Source organism: Anser anser (genome assembly GCF_964211835.1).
Source record: "Anser anser genome assembly, chromosome: W".
Taxonomy (NCBI): Eukaryota; Metazoa; Chordata; class Aves; order Anseriformes; family Anatidae; genus Anser; species Anser anser.
Window position 1 is genome coordinate 5,993,673 of NC_139731.1, and position 13,679 is coordinate 6,007,351.

A 13,679-nucleotide genomic window follows, 5' to 3' on the forward strand; every position below is an offset into this window, starting at 1 on the left:
CTATCCCAGCCCTAGTTCTTCCCATCTCAGCATGTTTCCTTGCTACTGGATTATTCTTTAAACAAAGCTCGCACTTTGACGTTACTGACTTTGCCATTGTTAACATGTGTACCGAGATGACACCTCGTTTCAAATAGGTCACCATTGCTCCTGCACCCCAGTGACATTCATTATGTTTTATTTGTAAGTTTTCTCGCATTACTATAGGAGGCACTATGAGTTGTCCTGTCGCAGTCACATACCATCCGTCAGGATTCTTCTGGGCCTTCATCAAATTTGCAAGTCTCTCGTCTTCTGCTGAATACTTTGGGTCTTTAGGTAATTTAAAACAAGAGAGGCCTACCTTTGATGGAATTAGAGCCATTACTTTCCATACTTCACGCGCAACCTTCCGGGCCGTCAAATCTGCCAGTCTGTTACCTTCTGCAATCTCTGACACCCCTCCTTGATGGGCTTTACAATGCATTATGGCCACCTGTTGGGGTTTCTGTACAGCTGTTATTAATTTCAATATTTCTTCCTGGTATTTTATATTAGTCCCTTGTGAGGATAGCATTCCCCTTTCTTTCCATAATGCCCCATGTACATGAACTACCCCGAATGCATATTTTGAATCTGTCCAAATATTCACGTTCTTACCCTCGCTTAGTTCCAGGGCTCGTGTCAGGGCAACTATTTCTGCTCGTTGGGCTGAAGTTCCCGGAGGTAGGGAATTTGCCTCAATCACTACCTTTGATGTAGTTACCGCGTATCCTGCGTAACGAGTCCCATTTTCCACAAAGCTGCTTCCATCCGTGAAAAGTTCCCAATCCGGTCTCCCCAGAGGCTGATCCTTTAAGTCTGTTCTGCTGGCATAGGTATGTTCGATGATCTCCATGCAATCATGACTGAGGTCTCCTTCCTCCGTAGTTGTTCCTAGAAACACTGCTGGGTTCAATAAGTTAGTAGTTCTTAAGATTACATCATCTTGCTCAGTTAGTATAGCTTGATATTTCATCATTCGGCTGGGCGATAGCCAATGGCCCCCCTTTTGCTCCAATACCGTAGTCACCATATGTGGCACGAACACCTCAATTCGTTTCCCTAATGTGAGCTTCCTGGCTTCCTGTATTAAAAGGACTGTGGCTGCCACGGCCCTTAAACACGAGGGCCATCCAGCGCTTACCGCATCCAGTTGTTTAGAAAAATACCCCACAGGTCTTTTCCAGCTCCCAAGTCGCTGGGTCAGTACTCCTAATGCCAATCGTTGTCTCTCATGCACAAACAGCTGGAAGTCCTTTGATAAGTCCGGCAAGCCCAAGGCAGGCGCCTTTATCAGGGCTTCCTTTAATTTCTTAAAGGCCTCTTGTTGTGGCTTTCCCCAGGTAAATGTACAGGCCTTTTGGGTTTCATAGAGGGGCTTTGCTATGAGTCCATAGTCCATTACCCACAGTCTGCACCACCCGGACATACCTAGGAAAGCCCGTAGTTCATGCAAATTTCGCGGCTCGGGGATTTCACAAATAGCTTGTATTCGGTTAACTCCCAATTTTCTTTGTCCTTGAGAAATTTCACATCCCAAATAAATTACTGTTGTGCACGCGATTTGTGCCTTTTGTTTAGAAACCTTGTACCCATTTAGTCCCAATTGATTCAAAATATCAATAGTTACCTGAATACATTCTGACTCTCCTTCGGTAGCTATTAATATATCGTCCGCATATTGTAACAGCAGGTATCGATCCTTTGGTACCTGAATCTGTCCTTGGTTAATCCAATCTTCTATTTCTTTAGCTAGTTGACCGCCGAAGAGGGTCGGGCTATTCTTGAATCCTTGAGGCAATCTTGTCCAGGTCAGTTGCATCTTTCGTCCGTTCCGTGGATTTTCCCATTCAAAAGCAAAGAGTTTTCTACTATCCTTGTCAATGGGTATGCAGAAGAAGGCATCTTTTAAATCAATTACCGTAAACCACTTATATTTCTCTTTTACAGATGTTAACAATGTATAAGGATTAGCCACCACTGGGTGAATATCTTTTGTTATTTCGTTTATTGCCCTAAGGTCCTGCACTAGCCTGTATTCCCCATTAGGTTTCTTTACTGGGAAAACTGGGGTATTATATTCGGATTTGCATTCCTCCAGAATGTGGTAGCTAAGAAATTTATCTATAATCTTTACTATTCCTAGCCTAGCTTCTAGCTTCAATGGGTACTGTTTAATCCGTACCGGTCGGGCCCCTTCCTTAAGTTCAATTTTTACTGGCTGGGCTACTTTTGATTTTCCAGGCACGTCCGTTTCCCAAATCGTAGGCATTACTGCATTTTCTACCTCTTTTGGTATATGAGGAACAGCCTTCTCTTTAATCATTAATATTTGTCCCACTTTTGATTCCGGGATTCTCATAATCAATTCTCCATCTTCAAACATTATGGTAGCGTTTAGTTTAGTCAACAAATCCCGTCCCAAAAGAGGAATAGGGCATTCTGGTACATATAAAAATTCATGCGTAATTTCTTTACCTCCAAACCATAAATCAAGGGGTTGTAAGAACAGCCGTATTTCCTCCTTCCCGGTGGCACCTACAATAGTAGTTTTCCTTTCCCCTATCTTACCACTTAATCTATTGAGTACTGAATATGTGGCCCCTGTATCAATTAAAAATTTTACTTCCTTATTTCCTGTTTGAATTTTTACTAAGGGCTCTTTAGTTTCTGCTACCGGATCTCCTAGTCAGCTACTGTATTCCCCCAGAACCATCGCCTTGGCTGCTTCTTGGTTTCGGAACGAATTTCCCCCACCAACGATCAGCTGTCCACGGAGAGGGCATTCGTTTTTCCAATGACCCTCCCCCTTACAATGGGCACATTGGTTAAGACCCAGCCGGTTTCCCCCTGAGCTCGGGTAGCCTCTCCCTGTTCCTCTACCTCGACCATTAATATTTCCTCTTCCCCTGCCCCTTAATCCTGCATGTTCTCTCCCTTGAATTACTGCTAATAAGTTCTGTTGTTGCCTTTTTGTCGTTTCCTTTTCTCTGTTATTATACACTTTCCAGGCTATTTCCAACAGCCTATCCAAATTTCTCAAATCTGCACCTTCCAACTTTTGCAATTTCTTCCTAATATCCTCTTGGGCTTGTCCCAGGAAAATGAGTGCTAATTGAGCTTTAGCTTGCTCAGTCTCTACGTCTAAATCTGTATATTTCTTAGCAGTTTCTTTCAATCTCTCTAAAAAGGCGGAAGGTGATTCCGCTTTTTCTTGCCTGACATTATACAATTTTGACCAATTTATGGTCCGGGGCATGGCATTCTGTACCCCGACTTGTACCCAATCTTGATATCTCTTCAGCTTCCTTATTCCATCCCCTGTGTTATAATCCCATTGGGGATCCTCAGTGGGGAAGTTTTGATCTAGATTTCCAAGCACTAATCCATTTCGTATATCTTCTCGGGCTCTCTCTCTGGCTGCCCGCAATACCATGTCTTTTTCTGTCGAGTCCATCAAAGTATCCAGGATCACCTGGAGATCATCCCAATTGGGATTTTGGGTTTTAATTATCATTTTCATTACCCTGGCTACTTTATCTGGGTTTTCCCTGTAGGTGCCGGCTGCTTGTTTCCATATCATTAAGTCCCCAGCTGAAAAAGGCACCTTAACATATACCGGTCCTTCTGTCCCCACTCCTTGCCTGAGGGGAGCGATTATTTTCCCTCTCTGTTCATTTATAGTTTCTCCTGCCCTTCGCTGTTGCCGAGTCCTATGTGACACAGGGGAGGCTAAAGTCGGGGATTCTCCATCACTACTGCTATCTTCATTCTCCCTTTTCCCTCCCTGTCCTGGCTCTTCCGGCGGAGTCGACGGCGCAACTTCCAAATCAATATTTCCATTATTCATTTCCCCATGATACTTATTATTCTCTATTGCCTGATGCTGTATACAGCGTCCCTCCTTAGTACATGCACAACAACGTTCCTCAGTTGAAACTTCAAGCACCATTATTCCACAAGCATGCTGCCATTCAGGCTTTCGGCGCAAATAAAAGAATAATTCCACATACGGCAGTTCATCATATTTTCCTTCCCGCTTGCAAAATAGCATTAATTGTAAAATTGTATTATATTGCAATGTTCCATTCTCAGGCCAAGTTTCTTGGTCCTCTAGTTTATACTGTGGCCACCAAATATTACAATAATCAATCAGCTTTCCTTTCCGCGTTTCTTGACCAAAACCTCCCTCTTTCCAATGTGCTAGCAAACACCCCAGTGGGGATGTTCGCGGGATAGGTACATCTTTTCCCAGAATTCCTTTAATCTTTTTCATTTTGAGCTTATGATACAAACCCAAAAGCTGCCGGAGCAGCAGCACACTCCCCCAGAAGCTGCCGGAGCAGCAGCACACTCCCCCACAAGCTGCCGGAGCAGCAGCACGCTCTCCCAGAAGCTGCCGGAGCAGCAGCGTGCTTACCACATACCAATAATACCAGGTGCTGACCCTTCAGCACAAACCAATACAATTACCAATACCAAACCACCAATGCCGAACCTGCAGAGCTTTCGCTCTGTCTAACGGACGGCGCCTAGGCTTACCCCGGGAGCTCCCTGCCCAACTGAGCGTGGCTTTCGCCGCGTCTGACCGGCAGGCTTTCCCAACCAAATCGGTACCTAATACCCAAAGTTGAAAGCACCTTTGCTTACCGCTCCAGTGGTACGTCGTGAGCAGCGGAGGTCGGTCGTGGTCGACTGCTCCCCGAGAATCCCTCGGTGCCGGCTGGAGCGAAACCGAGACACGATCCGCCTCAGCAGTGCCCACGCCGTCCCATCTGGGTCGCCAAAATGTTAGCGTAGCAACCACATAACCACCAAGTGATTATATGAAGGTGCTTTATTCAGCGCTGGAAGCCGGGGCAGGTGCCCAAATCTGGCTTCAAGTCCCGTTACTTCCCAGCCATTATTTATACATTCAACATTACGTAAGGCATACATATTGGAGGTTGGAGGTTGGACTCGATGATCTTGAGGTCTCTTCCAACCTAGAAATCTGTGATACTGTGATATTCATTACAGGTTGCAACATCAGCCTCGCATTCCATTCTAATTAGCTCTCCTCCCATTTGCACATGCGTGGTGCTCTCTGGTGGTCGTCCAGGTGGTCGTCCAGATGAAGTAAGGAGTCTTCCTCTCTGCTAAACTTTTCACCTTTCTCACTCGACGCATGCTCCCTCCGCTTCTTGGTTCTGCTTCAACTCATTTCAGCACTTCCAGGCCCTTATCCAAGGTCAGGTTGTACCTGTTCCCTCCCAGGGTTCCCCTTCAAAGATTCATTTGACTGTTCAGTATACTCCCTAAGTTTCCCAGTATACATAGATTATTTGATAATATACTCCCTAAACTTCCCAGTATACATAAATTAATTGATAATGTAAGTACATTTGGCAATGCTTAATTATACTGTATGACCCATCACCTAAGAGACATTAATAAAACATCCATTCGATTCTCCCCAACACTAACAATATAGATTGCTCGATATGGGCCAAATCCTCATCTACAGCAATGCGTAGAGAGGTAAATTCTTGGCTTTGTTTTACCAGAGAGGTAATTCCAGTTCCGGCTCCTGCAGCCCCCAGAATCATCAGAGTGGCTAAAGTAACAGCCGTAATAGGCTCTCTCTTCCTGAAGCGGTTTTTTGCCATAGCACGTTGAATGCACATATACTCCTCAGAATGGTAAAGAATCCTAGGTATAATTAGTACCTGTACACAAAAATCATGAGAAGAGTTCAACAATTTTAAAGATAGACATGGTGTTATCCCCAAAGACGAACATACCCATCTAGTGTTCTTTGCAGGAATTAACCAATTATGTGACTGATGCCCATTTTCAGTAATATCACATAAATTTCTCTTCCCATTTGGGACTGTCCCCACACATCTACCTTTTCCCGTGACCTGAGTTAGTGTTATCCCAATCTCCTGTCGCCAGCTACATTTGTAGGGACTAGTTTCGTTCGAGTATTCAGGGGTCCCCATATCCCCTACTGCTTCGTAGTACGGAGGCCTAATACCAACACACAGCCAACACCCTCTTGTTATATCCGGGTTGGTTTGATTGAGCACTTGGAAGCTAGCATTTATGACTTTCCACATACCGTTTATAGGGGCAATCATATCTCCCTCGGTAACACTGGGGAATTGGGCCAAAGGGGGTGCTGTTTCGGTCGTACTTATGCTTTTGTTAGACTGTGTGAAGCGGGGCACCGTATAAAGTGGTCCCAAACTTCGGTTGGACCCCACGGGTCGCGGTGCCTCTGGTGGCCTATTTTTCTTAATTAGAATAAATCCTCCTCTGTCGCTTCCGTGCTCATAATATCGTATTCCCCAAGTTTTTCCAAAAATCCATCCCTGATCCGTACGGTTAGTTACATTTATCCATAAAAACATGCAGTTTCCCCTAACGAGGGGAACCCCACGTATCCACCTTGTTACCCTGTGGTTTACACAGCCCTTAGGTCCAAATTGGACAGCTAAATATTTGTCTTTCCCCCCACCTGGATTCCATGCTGAGGCAATAGTCTCACATCCCCAGGAAGCGCAAAAATACTGAGTTGGGACATTACAGTAACCTTTTCCTGGATGGGAGGCTGGACAAAGATAGAAATCTGATCGATTATTGCACGGTTTTACGGTTGTTATTTTGCAAAGGTCTGTCTTAAAACTGGGGGCACCAGCCGTAATGATTTGTTGTACCATAGTGGTGTCTTCCCCTCTTATCAGACTCCACTGGAAAGGCTGGTGTGGGTGGTGTTGAGTCGCGATGCAGGAGGTGATTATTGCGAGGACCCCCAAATACCAATAGGAATGGCCGAGACCCATCTTTCCCCACTAATTCACTCCTCTGCCTTGCTCGTCAGTTGGGTTGCGACCAACTACGAGGTTTTAGTTCTTCTCGGCAGCAGTAGTGTTCTTCAGGGGAGGGCCTTTGCCTTAACCCACGATACTTATCGGGTCCGTCGCAGGGTGAGCTTCAGGTCCTCAGTTCCTGGAGCAATCTCCCACTTTTCGCCATGGATCGGTCCTTTAATACGACTGGCGTGTGTCCATCCCTTTTCCGCAGTTCGAACGGCAGATTCTGTAGTGAGCAAAACAACATAGGGACCTTCCCATTGTGGTGTCAGTGAAACTTCCTTCCATGTTTTGACCAAAACTTTATCACCTGGCTGTATGTTATGTACTGCCATGTCCAACGGGGGGCGCTGTGCGATTAAACCCTTCCTCTGTAATTCCCTTCTCCGGTTCATTAGCTGTATTAGATAGGGCCTGATTTTATCATCTTGTAAACGAGGGTGATCAAGAGGTACCTCTAAATCATAAGGCATGCCATATAGCATTTCAAAGGGTGAGATTCCCAGGTCAGCCCTGGGTTTAGTACGTATGTTTAACAAGGCTAACGGCAAGCATTTTATCCAAGAAGTCTTTGTTTCTAACATGAGCTTAGTAAGTTGTTTTTTAATTTCTCCATTCATTCGTTCTACCTTTCCGGAACTCTGAGGATGCCAGGGAGTGTGATATTCCCATTTAATTCCTAAAGCTTTCATGGTATCACGGGATACTTTTGACACAAAATGTGGTCCCCGATCAGAATCAATTGTTTCTATTACCCCGTATCTAGGTATGATGTTTTCTAATAATATCTTTACCACGGTTTGAGCTGTGGCCCTTGCCGTAGGGAATGCTTCAACAAAGTTTGTGAGGTGGTCTACAATAACTAATAAGTATCTATATCGCCCCGTTTTTGGAAGTTCAGTAAAGTCCAATTGAATCTTTGCAAAAGGTCGATGTGCCAATTCTCGTCCTCCTCCCGGGACCCTTTTTGTCATGTGTTGAGCATTTACCCTCCGACAAGTTATGCAATCATTTACGATTCTCTTTGCTATATTATAAATCCCTATACACATATAATATGTGGCAAATTGATCCACCAACGCCTGAGTACCCCAGTGCGTCTGTTCATGAAATCTCCATAGCACCCTCATAGCTACTGATTTTGGTAACACTTCCCGTCCATCGGGCAGTACCCATTTCCCTTTATCATTTTCTCGAATCCCCATCTGAGTCATCTTGTCCTTTTCTGTGGTAGTGAAACAGATCAGGGGGAGGGGTATGGGTTCATTTGACCACAGGGAGTTAGCCGGCCCGCACTTGTAGCAGTTTTTATAAGGCGGGCTCTCTTCCTCAGAACAATTGCATTCAATCCCATCCACTCCCCATTCACTCCAGCAATCATAGCATGGAAATTTCTTCAAATCCTCCCCCTTTCCACAGCTCGGGCAATCAGCCCTTTTTGTCACCTCATATACACACAGGAGTGGTGCCCCTTTGGTCTCCTGGTCTGCCAAATTGTTTCCCCTAATTTGAGGGCTTGTTCCCTTCTGATGTCCCTTGACATGTACCACAGCGATGTTTTTTGGTTCCCTTACAGCTTGTAGCACTTGGGTAATTAACTCCTCATGAACCAGCCCTTTCCCTTGAGAATTAATTAGTCCCCTTTCTTCCCATATTTTTCCAAAGGTATGGATTATTCCATATGCATATTTAGAATTGGTGTATATTGTTCCACTTTTATCTTTCAGCAATTTCAGAGCTCTTAGCATTGCATATAGCTCGCAGGCCTGTGCTGACCAGCTCGGGCTCAGAGGGCCTGATTCTATTACCTCGAATGTTTTTCCATTAACCAATGCATATCCCGATTTTCTTTTCCCTTCAACTACCCTCGAGGATCCGTCTACATATATCTGTTCCCCTAAGGGTAACTCCACATCTTCCAAATCAGGTCTCAATTTTACCTGCTCTTCTATATTTCTAAGGCAATTATGTTCAGGCTGCTCGCTCGGTTCACCATAAAGGAATTGGGCAGGGTTCTGTACTGAGGTTGTTTCTAATGTTAATCTGTGTGAAGATATTAAAATTCCCTCATATTTTAGCAGCCTTGCATCTGTAATCCATTTTTCAGCTTTCTGTTGCAACACCCCACATATATTGTGGGGGGATATAACTCTGATTTCTCCCCCGAATGTAATCTTTTGAGCTTCCTCCACTAATAGGGCAGCTGCCACCACTACCTGCAAGCAGCTAGGCCAACCCCTACTAACGGGGTCCAATAATTTAGATAAATAGGCCACAGGTTTTTTACTGCCTGCCCACTCTTGGGCAAGCACGCCGTAAGCAGTTCCCTCTGTACTATTTACGAACAAGAAGAATGGTTTCTTTAGCTCTGGGAAGCTTAAAACTGGCGGATGCACAAGCTCTTCCTTTAATTTTTCTAATTGCTCCTCATCTTCTTTTGTCCATTTGAGTAATCCATCCTTATTCAGCTTGTTATATAAAAATTTAACCTTTCCACTGTAATCTTCTATCCATTGTCTACAGTATCCGGTCAATCCTAACAACTGCCGTACCTGCCTTTTAGTAGCTGGGGCTTTTATCCCTAGAATTCCTTTAACCCTTTCAGGATCCAATCCTTTTGTCCCTTTATTTAACAAATGACCCAAATATTTCACTTTTTCTTCTACAAACTGCAATTTTGACTTAGACACTTTTAATCCCCGTGACCCCAAAAAATTCAGCAGGCTAATGCTAGCTTGCCTCACGGCATCCTCATCTTTCCCTGCTATTAGCAGATCATCCACATATTGAATCATTATTGTGCCCGGTATCCTATTATATTCTTGTAAAATTTGCTCCAAGGCTTGCCCGAACAAGTTTGGGGATTCTGTAAAACCCTGAGGCAAAACTGTCCACCTCAGCTGTTGTTTTCTATGTGTGTCTGGGTCCTCCCATTCGAAAGCAAAATAGTCCCTAGATTTCTCGTCCAGAGGGCATGCCCAAAATGCATCTTTCAGATCGATCACACTATACCATTGATCCTCCGGATGTAGGTGGCTCAACAGGGTGTGCGGGTTTGCCACCACAGGGAACCTGGCAACAGTTCTTTTATTAATTTCCCTTAAATCATGTACTAGTCTGTATTTACCATCTTTCTTTTTTACTGGTAAGATAGGAGTGTTAAAAGGAGACATACAAGGCTCCAACAGCCCTTGCTGCAATAATCTTTGGATCTCGGGTTTCAGCCCTCTCCTTCCTTCTTCTGAAAGAGGGTATTGTTTTATCCTAATCGGTATTTCTGTTTTTTTTACAGTTACTTTGAAAGGTCTTATATTCAATTTCCCTACGCTTTTTGAGGTATACCAGACTTCAGGATTAATATTCGCTTCGTCTTCTACTCGAAGCGGGCACAACTTAATTTCTAACTTTTTACCTATCACTCCTAACCCTATTCCTAACTCTATTATTAAATCCCTACCTAACAGATTATATTCGGCCTCCGGTACTAGGAGCAAAGATCCCTTACCCTCTTTAGAATCAGATTCAATGGTTACTTCCTTTATAACAGGGACCCCAAAGGGCTCCCCCTTTGCTCCGATCACCTGCACTTTTTCTGTAGAGGCCCTACATCCAGTGGGTAAGGTTTGAACTGTTGATCTTTCAGCCCCTGTATCTACGAGGAATTCCACCTCCTCACGCTGGGGACCCACTTTTAGTTTTATCAAGGGCTCATTTTTATTTCGGATCCCCAGCAGATAGAGCCCCTGACACCCCTATTCAGTTTTGAACATCTTCTCATCTTCCTTCTTCTGTCTGCACTCTCTTTTCATGTGACCCTTTGTGTTGCAATAGAAACAGGTCACATTTCTTTGTCCCTGGCCACTCTTTTTCTCCTTTCTGAATTTCCCATGCATGAGGCCAAACCTCCGATTCAACCCAACTCCTCTCTGTCCCTCCCGTACCGCTGCCACCATCATACGCACTTGCTTCCGTTCCTTTTCATTTTCTCTACGAACATACACCTTCTGTGCTTCCCTCAGGAGTTCATCTAACCCTCTGTCCTGCCAACCTTCTATCTTCTCTATTTTTTTTCTAATATCTATCCATGATTTTGCTACAAACTGAGCTTTGAGTAATGCCTCCCCGACCGGGGTTCCAGGATCCAGACCACTATATAACTGCAAGTTCTTTCGCAGTCTTTCTAACCATTCTGTCGGGGTTTCATCCTTTTTTTGCTGTTCATTGAAAGCTTTATTTATGTTCTGTCCCCTAGGGACAGATTCTCGTATTCCCTGAATTATGATTGTTCTTAAGTCTTGCATATGCCCTTGGTGTATAGGGTCTTGGTTGTTACAATTGGGCTGCTGCATTGGCCACTTTACGTCTGCAGCTGGCCCCTGCTGGTGCTGCTGACCCCAAATTCGCATACCGGCACGCCTAATCATTCCTCTTTCCTCTAATGTAAAGAGGATTCCCAGGATGGACTGTAATTCCTCCCAGGTATATATATTGGGACCCAGGATTTGATCTACTCGTTCTGCTACCCCCAGTGGGTCCTCCAACAGGCTTCCCATTTCTTTTTTAAAATCTCTAACATCCCCTGAGTTAAGGGGGACTGCTACATATCCCATCCCCAGCTGGGGTCCTCCCATTGCTATTTCTCGCAACGGATACAATCCTCCTCCTAGATCAATCTTTTGATTTCTTGCCCTACTTCTAGTTATTGGCCCTTGTATCTCATGATCTGACTCTGATTCCTCTGATTCGTCTGATATTATTGGCTCGCAAAGTCCGTTAGGGACAGGGGCCGTTGGTGCAGGTGGTGGTACATAGGGTGGGGGTGGTGGTGGGATTTCTAAGTCTCTCCTCTTCTTATTCTTCTTATTCCTCCCTCCTTTTTCTTTTAGAGGGTATAAATGCGTCCTCAAATCTGAATTTATCCAGAGGTGCGCATACTCGCTTTCTTCCAAGTTAGAGGGCTCTTTGGAGTTTACATAAATATTTAAGGCTTGACATACCCAATCCTCAAAAGAACCAAACGGGGGCCAGAAAACACTGTCCCCTTTTATGGGCTTATTGCCCCACACTTCAATACTATAATAAATCATTTTAACTTTGTTCTTTCCCCGCCTAGAAGGGGAATCATTCCAATGTTTAATCATTAACCCTAACGGGCTATCAGAGGGAATGGAGGGTATCCCTATACCACTGGATTCCCTTCCCATGGGGCCAGAAGGCTTACTTTTCTTCTGCCCCATCTTCCGGAACACCTTCACACACTCACACACAACGCTTCCCCCTTTTCGTGGGCCAGGCCCTCGCGGGATGTGGGAACCACACTACCGAGGGGTCCACACTCGCTTCGTCCACAATTGGACGTCTCGTATGTCGTGTTCCAGGATTTCCAACCCCAACCGAATGGATCACCGGCCTATACTTACTCAATCCTGAGTCTTCATTCGGTCTTCATGCACAAAGATTGCTTGGGGTTACCGGTTTTATTTGCTTGTGCCTAATTTTAGGGTTCGTCGGTGAAGGGCTCGAGTGAGGCTTTCCCTTCCAGGGGCCGCCGAAATCGGCGGGGCGCCTCCCCCGAAAGGGTCCTCAGTCAATTTGCCTTTATCCGAGTCACGGCACCAAATTTGTTATAAGCGAGACCACGCAATTTTCTGGTCTATCGAAGATAATTTATTAATTAAGTAAGCAGGTACAAGCAAAACAGCGCTGGGCGGCTGGGGAGTCTCCGCTCCACCACAGCACGCAACTTTCCCTTTTCAGTGTCGCCGTTTTATAGCATCCAAGTTCGGCTTGTCAGCATCCAAGTTTCGGCTTGTCAGGACTTGTTGAATCTTCTGAAGCTGTGCAGTTCGTTCTGTTTCTTTCAATGATCATGGGTTGTGCTCGTGTTCAAGGGTAGCAAAAGCAAAAGCAGCAAACAGTATTTCACAGAGTCTTTGTTTTACCAAGGACGTTTATCCAACACCCCCCCTCCCCACTATCTACTCGCTTAGTCTTCCCCTTAACAAGGTCGTAAATTGCAAAACCTTATCTTCTCAGCAGATTCTCTGAATTCCTTTTAAAGACAATGAACAAACACCAGCCAGCAGGACTAGGGAAGTGATTGTCCTGCTGTACTCAGCTCTTATGAGGCCGCACCCTGAGTACTGTGTTCAGTTTGGGGCCCCTCACAACAAGAAGGATATTGAGGTGCCAGAGAAGTGTGTGTCCAGAGAAGGGCAACAAAGCTGGTGAAGGGTCTGGAGAACAAGTCTTATGAGGAGCGGCTGAGGGAGGTGGGGTTGTTTAGCCTGGAGAAAAGGAGGCTCAAGGGAGACTTTATCGTGCTCTATAATTACCTTAAAGGAGGCTATAGCGAGGTGGGGATCGGTCTCTTCTCCCAAGCACTAAGTGATAAGGCAAGAGGAAATGGTCTTAAGTTGCACCAGGGGAGGTTTAGGTTGGATATTAGGAAAAATTTCTTCCCTGAAAGGGTTGTGAAGTATTGGAACAGACTGCCCAGGAAAGTAGCTGAGTCACCATCCCTGGAGGTCTTCAAAAAGCGTGTAGATGTAGAGCTTAGTGACATGACTTAATGGTGGACTTGGTGGTTCTAGGTTAAAGGCTGGATTTAATGATCAGCGATTAAAACAAAACCCCTGCAGATCCTGCATCCTTAGAATCCTCAAATCAAGAGTGGATTCCTTGCATCTTGGACACTTCACATTTTAGTCAAGAAACAGTTATGCTCAATGAAAGGGCATTGCACTCAGTGTAAGGGCAACTGTGTGAAAGTTAATGGTCTGATACACAGGCAGTCAAACA